General features: G+C 36.6%; 1 protein-coding gene across 6 annotated transcripts in view; it reads right to left on the reverse strand.

The window, feature by feature from the left end:
• The window catches only part of LOC134533628 (SET domain-containing protein SmydA-8-like), a 106,678-nt gene extending 95,881 nt beyond the window's left edge, over nucleotides 1-10,797 (reverse strand). For 3 of the 6 annotated variants that reach the window (XM_063371121.1, XM_063371124.1, XM_063371122.1), the window contains exon 1: nucleotides 10,605-10,773. The gene's annotated coding sequence lies outside the window, so the exon portion shown is untranslated. Of the gene's footprint in view, nucleotides 1-10,604 lie in introns of all 6 variants that reach the window. The other 3 variants (XM_063371120.1, XM_063371119.1, XM_063371118.1) reach the window with 2 other exon arrangements.
• Between the last annotated feature and the right edge of the window lie 584 nt (nucleotides 10,798-11,381).

Below are 11,381 nucleotides of genomic sequence, written 5' to 3' on the forward strand. Positions count from 1 at the left end.
CCATCGAACCCCCCGGAAAGGTTTCTATCGCATCTGCTGTTGCCCGCAGATTCAGCCCTTCCGCTATTTCCGGTCTCATACATGCAATTGAGGATGCACTAAGGCAGAGTTGGACCCGGCAGTGCCCTCTTTAGTTAGAGAGGTGCTATGACCAGAGGTTGGGGAACCCTCCCAACTTAGTCACCACGATCCTCCCCCAACAGTGGTGCCAACGTGGAGGCAGAGGGTTGCCATTTGATGTGGAGAGGCTATATAATCGCATCACACACCCTTTCCGCGGACTTGTTGGGTCATGTCTCGGATACTAGAACCGGCAACAGTTCCGACACCTCAAAAGAGCAATCACCTTCCTGATCGGTGTGTGGAAACCTCAGGGCAGGCAGATGAGACCTCGGGGTTGCCTGAATCTCCTCACCGACTACTGGGCTAAAGGGTAAACCTCGCCGAGCAGTTTACAGCCCGTTTTTAGGCCCGGGTGCCTGACCTGCAGCGCCACTGCCAGATAGGTCAAGTCCACTCCCACCACTGACGCGGTACAGTCCAAATCGCAGATAATAACAAAATAATTCTCTATCTTAATTTTAAATACCATAATTGAAATTTTTCCATGCATTTTTTTCACCGCATGTAACACCTAAAATGTTTTCAAAACATGCTTCTAAGCTTTCTCAGTTTCCTTTTATAGCAAAATCCTTTAAACCTAATTTATTAACATTCAAAACTGGAAGTCGTGTGCGACATTCCATCGCCCGCTGAGCCTTGTGGATCCCTGGCCTGGCACACGGCCCTCGGGGTCCGTGATTGTTGCAGACAGTACAGTTGCAGCTTACCCTGTAGTTATTGCCTGATTCAGCAACAAGTCTGGACCAACACAGCTGATGCCAGTTCACGAAATGTCGCAATTTCTTCATAGTAAGCCTACTGTGTTATTCCATGGTGCCAGCGTTGTGTTTTCCATATTATTTATTTAGTTTCGCCACTGAGTTAGACTATGCAACATTGCGTTGTCCGGAGTTGTATTTCTGTATTTACTGGTATCATTGCAACTATATAGTGTTTATTAGCATTTTGTGTTCGTCTGTGCTACCATTAATTTCTGACTAAATTCCTTCCATGAAATTCTCTGTGTTTTCCAAGCATGCTCGAGAGCTGTTCTTTTTTTTAAACCTACGATGGGCTATCAAAATGACGAATTCATATATTATAATAATTTTACTACCAAACATTCCGAATGGTATTACTTATTTTTTTTACATTACCGCCAAAATGGTTGAGACTTTTGTCTTATCGTAACACAAGCTTCTCGATGACTTCTTCGAAGTACGATGCATGTCCGGAAAGTAAGTACCATTTGATCATTAAAAAAAATAAACTCATGAAAAAAAAGGTTTTATTGAAAGTTTTAATTTACAACATATCTGCATTCATTTTCACATAGTCGCCATTCAGTTCCCAGCACGTGTTGCAACGCTCTACCAGTTTATTTAACTCCTCTACATATAACCGAAGCGTTTGTTCGATTCCCAGTTAAATAAACTGGTAAAGCATTGCGACACCTGCTTGGAACTGAATGGAGACTATGTGAAAATGGATGTAGATATGTTGCGGCCTAAGCACGGATGCTCAGTAAACCTCTCCGGAAAATGTTCAAGCAATCTCCGTACTCGAGTCGAAAAGGAGTTTATTTTGGTTGGTTTAGTGAAATATGAGTCAACAATAAATTACAGCCGCCAGTGAGGGCCCAATGCCTGGATCTCCCTCTCCCTCACGATGCCGTTGTGAGGCGGGTGGACTAATTAACAAGTATCGCAGGAGTGCCGCGCATTAGTCCACCCGCCTCACAACAGTGTCGTGAGGGAGAGGAGCTGCAGGCGCTGGCCCTGTGTCTCTCCTCACTGGCGGCTGACTTCTCAGAAGGCATCGAGGATCATGGCTCAACCGTTTTGGCGATTACGTAGGAAAATAAGTAAGATCCTGCTGAACTATTGGTAATAAAATTATTATGTTATGTAAGTTTGTATTTTTTTATAGCCTGTCAGAGGTTTAAAAAAACAGCCCTCATATAATATGTCACCAGCTGATATTAGCTTGTACTTAGTCTGTTTATGTATTCGTCTCTATCGTCCATTCCTGAATTGTTTTCTTGACAATGTGTGTAAGCCAGATATGCTGCACGTCCAAGATATTTAAAATCAATCTTCCCCATTGCAAGAATCATTCAAAGAACCTTACTTTCGTGTGTGTTAAGCTCAGGCATGTGTCAACTGAATTCTGCCATAATGGCTCGCACAGCTTTACACTATATGCCATGTCCTAGTGATTATCAAACCACTTGTTCTGCAGCACACTGACCAGCCCTTAATACTCACCAACACGACACTACATCACGCCATTATAGAGCATTTCGCTCTTAGTTTTGCAGTACAGAGTAGATGGCGCGCACTGTTTCCAGAAGAATAATAACCAGCGAAATAGATGGTTGTGTCTACTAATGAATCGTATTGATTATTTACAATAACAATTTTATTTTCTATGCCATCGTAAACTATAAAAAATGTTGATGCGTAAACATCTTAACCCTCGATATACAGAATTTGGTAGAGAAATTTCGTGAATGGAACGGATGTCGATTGGAAAGGAAATGTGTAAACGCAGTGGTGCCATCTGTAAAAGTCTGAGAAATCTCGGAAAGATGGCTGACCCGCGTGATTTATCTGTATAAATTGCATTCTTGAAAACCTAAAATTTTGCACCGCGCGTAGTTATTGAAAAAAAAAAAAAAAAACTTTCTAATTGTACAACTATCCTTTAAGACTCTGTCACTGTGTCAAATATTTGTCTCCAGTATATTTGATAGTAGATTAGGAGGGATAGTATTGAATGTAAAATGGCTTTCACTTTTCTCCATTAAATATATTTGAATAGATAGCCTCAAATATGTTTTATATAATGTTATACTACCAAATTTTATTTTTTGTATGAGCTATCTCAAACATATCAATTTTAATTTCAATTTTGAAATTAAATAATGTATCACTGTGCTGGATAGAATTTTTTTAACTTGTATTGCATTTTTAGAATTTAATTCTTTTTAATAAATAAATTTAATTCACAATAATATCCATTACATAATGAAACAAATGCAGTAACTTTTTTGTAAGACAGGGACTTAATACTTTATGTTATAATTTACAGTCATAAAAAGAATTAATCATGACTAAAAAAAGTGTTTGAATCCTGGTATTATAATTTTGACAACCCTTAGTTAACACTGAAGATTAGAGGTAGCACAGCGCTCGTCATACTATAGACACACAACAAATTGTTAGCCTACATATATTCGACGCCATGTTGAATAAAATAATTTCTTTATTAAATTGTTACTGTTAAATCTTAAATGTTGAATCAGCTAAATATTGTTAAGGTTTGTTTTTAGGAAGTATTTACAGACTGATTTCTGTCATTTAAGCAAAATCATACATATAATTAATGTCATAATATGAATTTTAAAATGTTTCAGGTTAATTTAGTTTTAATGTATATATTGGACTCCAACTTTTAGTTTTAAAATAACTAAAAAGATAGCACCGCTTTCGTAAAGCTTTAGAGATATAACAACATGTTAAACATATTTGATGCCATGTTTATTCCAATACAATTTTCTAGGCTAATAAATTACAGGTATTTTTAAAGTTTCGATTATAACTTGTTATGACTATTCATGTTTACACAATATATTCCAGGACAGTTTCATTACCATTCAGTTTACTTTAACACACAAATACCCTTAGTATATCCCCGATGTTCGCGACCAAGTGCATGTTGTCCCTACCAAACATTTACAACAGAAACCAACAAAACCCAATACGAATCTTAGTGTTTCCTGTTGAGTGACAGATATGATTTAAGTGTATTTTATTGGAGTCTGTTGGTTTCTGTTGTTAACACTATGGCTTTATTTGGTTTCAGTGGTTTCTGTAGGGAAAAATTGACTCACAAACAAAAAAAATATCAGTGTGTTCGATTGGCTTATGTTTTCAAAGCACATTTAATTGTGTTGTAAAATATTTTGAACAGAATATGTTAGGTTTTGTTGTTTACCATTGTGATACGATATTCTAGTTTCTATTGGGTTTTAATTATTCCCATTTTATTCGTTGGATATTGTTGGTTTCGTTGTAAAAAAAAGTATGTTGATATCTGTCGTTTTCTGTTGATTTTTAGTGGTTTCTGTTTGTAAGGCATTCTATTACTTAAAAGTTGTATTTGAATGTTTTCAATTGTATTTTATTTTTTTTCTCTAATGCAATGCAATTTTGTGGTTTTTTGTTTTCTTTTGTTTTTCATTGTACTCTGTTGGTTTATGTTGTTTTCTGTTGTAATTAATTATATTGGTTTCTGTTGTTTTCTAGTGTTTTTGTTTGTATTCTGTTGGTTTTTGTTTAAGTCACTCTGGTGGGGCATGTTGTTTTCTAGTGTTTACAATTGTATCCTGTTGCATTTTATTGGATACTGTTGTAAGGAGTTATGTTGTTTCCTGTTTTATTTTAGTGACCTACATCGTATTATATTGTGATATTTCGGTTTCATGTAAAGTATTCTATTATTTTCAGTTGTAAATTAGTGCCTTTCATTGTGTTTTGTTGGTTTATATTGTAAAGCATTCTGTTGTTTTTTAGTGTTTGTATATTTGGTTCCTGTGACAAGGTAATGTTTTTGAGTCTGTTGTTTTCTACAGTTTTTCATTGCATTCTGTTGGTTTATGATTCTGTTTTTTCTAGTGTTTTTGTTTGTATTCTGTTAGTTTTTTGTAGTAAGTCACTCTGAAGGTATATTTTTTCTCTTGTATTTTATTGGTTTCTGTTGTAAAGAGTTATATTGTTTCATGTTGTAGTTAAGTGACTTACATTGTTTTCTCTTGTGTTTTGTTGGTTTCTAAGTAAAGCATTCTGTTCTTTTCAGTGGTAGTTTATTTACTTCCATTATGTTTTGTTGGTTTATTTTGAAAAGCACTATGTTGAGGTCTGATGTTTTCTAGTGTTTTTTTTAAATTTCATTCTGTTGTTAATTGTTTCTATTGTAAAGTATTGTATTGTTTCCAGTGTTTTCTATTGTATTCCGTTTGTTTCTGTTGTATGGCACTTGGTTGGAGTCGGTTGTTTTCTAGAGTTTAATATTATTTTAGTATTCTGTTGTTTTCTGATAATGTTGAAGTATTTATTTTGTCATGTTTATTTGACTGTTGTATTTTGTACGTTCTGTTGCAAACACCATTGAAAATTTTCCATATTTTTATAACATTTTTAATATATTTATCGCATGAATTACTGTTGGGTTATGTTGAATTTTCATGGATTTCATTGGATTATATTGTCTTAAATTAAAGATTTCTACATTGCCTATTAATAAGCTAAAAGAATATTAAAACATATTTCTGTAAAACAACTGTTAACAAGAAATTTCTTACTAAATCTAGTTTAAAACCTGTTAAATAACCAAAACATAGCAAAACTCAAAACTAATATTAAAAATTAAAAAATAACACCCTGAAATACACTAAAACCTACAGAATACTATAAAAACCAATATAAAATATCTTACCCAAATAAAGAACATTAAAAAAAAACCAAAAACATTAACCTACAGAATTTAATAGTAAACATTAGAAAACATCAGAGTGCTTTACAACAGTCACCATAAAACAATGCCTTGCATAGAAATAACAAAATAAAAAACTTTAGAAACAATAGTAACCAATAAAATGCCTTAAAATGTAAACTAACATAAACCAACAGAAAATAATGGAAATAATAGAAAACAGCTTATCCCAACAGAGTGACTTACAACAGGAACCAACTTAATACAACAGAATACTATGAAAAAAAAACTAGAAAACAACAGACCCCAAAATATAAAACCTGAAATACAACCAAAAAATAGCAGAATGCCTTGCAACAGAAACCACCAAAAACCAACAGAAAATAATGGAAAACACTAGAACAACAGAAACCAACATAGTGCCTTACAATAGAAACCAACAAAGGCAACCGAATACAATGGCAAACATTAGATAAACAGACCCTAAGAGAGTGGCTTAGAACATTAACCAACAGAATACAATAAAACACTAATAAACCAACAGAAAACAATGAAAAACACTAGGAAACAGCATATACCAACAGAATGTCATACAACTGAAAAAAAAAACTTTCGATACAATGGAAAACACTAGGAAACCACAGAAACCATTAGAATCCACCAACAAACAACAAATACAACAGCATAAATCAGAGTATACAAGAAGTTTGTGTTTATTCTACTAGTGTTCTCTAATAAGGAATATACATTTTACATTTAAGGATTGCATTTTTACGAATGCAATAAAATATAATCTTACTAAACAACAATACATATTATTTATTTTATTAAAGTGTGCTGTTAAAACAGAACAAATACCTTTTATATACCTTTTGCATACTCAAATATATTATCATTAATATATATTAAAAAGTGTGTACTTATTGTTGGTTCCGGGATTTCTAGCAAGGACACACTTTAGCATGCTTCCGTGCTTATTTTATTTTTTGAACCTATTTTATTTAAGCTTATTTTTAAGACAATTATAATTAAATGAGTTGCTTGTAAGACGTAGTTTCTGTGATGCAATGGAGAGGGCACATGCGCATTCAGCCGGCTGATGCGTAGAAACAGTTTGTACTCTGTTAACATCAGCGGCCATGTACATTACTCTGTGTGCTGCACAAACCGAGGATGAGTGACCCGCCGGGCCTCGTGATTGACGGAGACAAGGTGGACTCTGTCAGGGCGCGCTGGCGAGGAACTCAAGCCAGCGACGGGCTAGGTCAGGCTCTCGTACATGTCGAGATGCTTGTCGCTGTACTTGTGAGGAACAAATGTATAGTCGAAGGTAGTAGTAAATAAGCAACTGCACCTCATGCCTGAAGTTCCTTCTTGGGGAACCTATCCCTTACACTTGGCTTACAGCGAGTGAACCGCTAGGCACTCGGACCCACATATGTCCGGTTGCGGAGAACTTAGAACTACAGCTATAAGTAAATTGAGCTTAACCATTTATAAATTATATCGAAATTAAAATATATCTTACTGAAAATTATTTAAAAGAAATCTTAATAATATATATTAATTTATTTATGATTAATATGAATCTTTAAACATTAGAATTCAACAGAATCCAATATAATGCAATAAGACCCACTTTAAAAAAAAACAGGATCCATTTGTACGCACTAGAAAATAACAGAATGCTTATAATTGAAATCAACATTAACGAACAGAATACAATGGAAAACACTAGAAAAAACAGAGACTTTCATAATGCTTTACACCACAAATCAACAAAACCCAACAGAAAACAATAAAGCCACTGAAAAACAACAGTAACCAATATAAATTCCAACAGAAACCAAAAGACTTCACTGAAATACATAAATTCTAATTCCCGCATTGAATCTATACTAATATTATAAAGCTGAAGAGTTTGTTTGTTTGAACGCGCTAATCTCAGGAACCACTGGTCCGATTTGAAAAATACTTTCAGTGTTGGATAGTACATTTATCGAGGAAGGCTATAGGCTATATTATATTATCAATAACATTAGGGATCCTAACTGAAAGTCCAATTTAGAATCAAATGCGTTGGAGGGGGTTAAATACAACATGCAGTACACGTGCGAAGTATGTGTTTACAATGCCGCAGGCACTAGAAGTTTATTTCATATTGCCTATTAACATTGTTGCCACGCACTAGATGCCCTATCATTCTTAATTTTCCCATACAAGTAAAAAACACCCGTGTGATTTTAACAACGAAGCAATCAGTACCCTCATAAGAGTTCAATTAGTATTTAAATACTTTTTAGCACTTTAAATCGTAAACCTAAAATATTGTTTTTTTCCTCTCTCCGTGTTTAATTTGTTTTTTATTGCCCTTTTTTTTCAAGTATATATATTTTACAGACTTGAAACTTCACAGTAATGTTCCTTATGTTATGCAGGATGACATTTTACGAAAATTAGATCCAATGGGTGGTTAAAACCAGGCAACAGTGGGTACTTTGTCTGCATGAGAACAGGATTTTGCATTGTTCATGCCTTCTGCGTCTCCATGGCAACGGGCATCGCGCAGCAGTGGCGTACCCACAAGGAGGGGCACGTATAATGAGCGGCGCAAGAGTGATCTGCCTGTAGACTGCCGTAGCGTAGTACGGGTACATCAGTTGTATGTTGCGTGCACGAGTGTGGAAACCATCGGTGCTATTCATTTTCTCTCCGGTACATTATACAGCATTGTTATAAATTTTCACTGATTTTTTTTATTTTCCATTACTGTAAATGGGAGATGTGGCTTAATTTTTTTCCATTAGTATATGTGTGCGAAGCCGGGTCGGGCAGCTAGTTCAACATAAAATCATATTGCTTCCCATTGTATTTCTGTAGGTGTATATTGTTATATTCTGTTGTAGTTTCTGTTACTTTATGTTGTAAATTTTTTGTAGGAGTCACAAATGTCTCCACCAACTTGACGACTTCGGCTCGTGGCTATAGAAGTTTCTGCAGCATGCGCATTGGACTTTCACCCTGTTAAATTTTGTTTGTGTAATGCGCACTTATTACATTGCATTTGTGGTGTGTACTAAAATTTCACCCTCAACGCGCATAAATGAAGTATAACCTCAAACACGCAAGCAATGATAATTCTGTTCTAGGGGGAAAAGTCACAGGTTCAGCTTTGAGGCATTTACATGTGACGCTTTCGGTGCTCATATTGTTCAACTAGCCCTGAGAGTACCTACCAACTTGTTAAACAGAATGTAATATTTAATGGTGAAAAAAATGCTTGACAAAGTAATTTAAATTCAAGATGGTCAGTCTCCTTAGAAAGAAAATTAATATTATTCTCATGATGAAATACAACAAGAAAGATGTATTATTTCCCAAATTCAAAATAAAATATTTCCTTTACAACGTACAACCGAGATTTTTTCAAAAATAAACTAACAAAAACTTTTTTTTTGCAGTATTAGAACGTTGTGGCTAAAATGTTTGTACTCTATGGCCTATATCTGTAACAGAGTAGACAATGCGGGTGGAAACAATCGTCTATTAGAAAGAGAGCGTGAATGTCCATACACTGCACACTGAAAAATAAGGATGAAGTGCGTTGCAGCAGATCCAACTGGTGGGGAGCATCTCTCCGCAAACGCCAAACCATGATTAGCTCAGCTTACGACACACATAGCCCGTGTTCCCTCTTCATCCCCCGGAACCCGCACTCCACCCTCCAGGCCAAGTGATTCACATGAATGCGATGAGCATTTGTAATTATGTATATGCATTGTGATGTAGAAACTTAGGTTTCTGGTTTCGCGCAATTAAATGCCGTCTGAATGGCAATAACATGGTGACGACACTCATTCTGTCCACAACTTGAACACTTAACTTCCTATTGGCTCTCTAACTCTTCTCTCAATCATCTCTGATGAGTTGATTTCCTTTACATGTATGGCCGTAACTTAACTCACCGATACAGCTCGCTTTTACGTTTACTGTATTTATACTTTGTTCGGGTACTTACCGTTTACATATCTTTTTATTTGCATTTACAGTTTGGCATAATTGCTTTTTGTAACCTATCTCCATATATACTTATGTCCCAAGGGAATTGAAAACTATTCTCTTTCAAAGTCTTCACTTCATAAGTTTATTACCGGACTTTCAATAAATCTTCAACAAACGAAAAGTGGTTGAGGGACGTGTTGACAGTGGAACAGAATGGAGACAAACACGAAGATCAAGCACGAGTACATTGTTTAACGGCGCGCTGAAGACTGTCACAGTACCTGACATACAGGCGCTAGGCAGGATGACTTTTAGGAGTCACATATGTATCCGCCAACTTTAGATGCATGACAGTTTCGACGGCCACTCATCAAACCTGATCGATTGTACCTTTCCCGTTTGTTACCATTTCTGTATTTAACCCCAACGTTAGTCCCCATTCAACAGATAAGAAAATTTTATTAACCGCGGAGTGTTTGTCATTGCTAACGCTACTTCCCTTGCTGTTAGGATGCCTACAGAGCGCCATATTGTTGAACAGACGCGCCCCGCATAGCCACATGTTGCAGACGGCCTCTGGCACGCATCCCCTCCCAACCACTCTCAAATTATGCAATTAAATATACCATTATTTTATTTTTGCCTCAAAAAATTCAAATTTTTTTTTTTAGTGCCAGGACGATTAAAAAAGGAGATTCAGAGATCCAAGATCAGAAAAAGCTCAAATCTATGAAAAAATACTAATGTAAAAAACTATTTCCAGCGAACACTAAAAAAGTTAGTATCTTCTGCAGTAATTGACACAACATTTATAAACAACATTAATAAACTTTTTTTCATCTATGCAATCAACATAATACCCACTTGTATAATAAACTGCTTAGTTAGAGTTGTGCCCCAGCAGCAGATCAAATAATTGTAAACACGAACAAATATGATAACGTGTATTAGGCTACAATGTAGCGGCTCGTATTGGCGGCTAGCAAACAGCATGCAGAGGTTACCTGGTAGGTGGCGCCGACAGAGGTTGTCTAGGCTAGCGAGGGCACTAGCCAGTCCCGGCACGATACGCGACTGCCCAGCTGGTGGGCTATTTTCTACCTGACATCGATTGGCGCCGAACAAAAGACGGCCGCGTGCCAACAATGGGAGAGCTTCGAGACACGTACACTTGTCGTGGCGCCTCTGAGGTGACTCCTCGCTCGTGCTGTCTCGGGCGGTGGGGTGGGGTGGGGTGGCGAGGCGTTGTGTTGAAGGGGATTAGGGGAAGAGGCGCAAGGTGGAGTTGTTTGTCTCACTTTTCTATTCATAGCTTCCTCTTCCTCCCGCACTGCTGATGGACAGTTAGAGACGAATGTTTTCCTCTATTTATAAAGTGTAATGTTCTAAGCGCCTCAGTGCCCGCCTCAACTCAGACAGAAATAGCTCCGCGGGAAGTGTGTTATCAAAGCTTTGCGTGCGCCAGCCAGCCGCCATGTTGCAAACCCTAGGGCGTCTACAGTGCTTATTTATGAGTAATATCAATGAGCTGGAGCCCCTATGAGCTATCAGCGGCTCATGTCACACTCACACCGCGCAACAAAACTGACGTCTTGCAATAGAGAAATCAACAAACACGTTTGATTTCTGTTTTTTTTTTTAAATATGTGTTTACTTGTGTAAAATATAAATAATTTCAAACAGCCAAAAGGGCATAATGTCCCATTGCCAGCTATTGTAAGACTAGCTCAGGGCAGCCTCATATCCTAGGTCCTGGAGGTTGGCTACAATGCTTGCAAGAA

The sequence above is a fragment of the Bacillus rossius genome, chromosome 7 (assembly GCF_032445375.1).
Source record: "Bacillus rossius redtenbacheri isolate Brsri chromosome 7, Brsri_v3, whole genome shotgun sequence".
NCBI lineage: Eukaryota > Metazoa > Arthropoda > Insecta > Phasmatodea > Bacillidae > Bacillus > Bacillus rossius.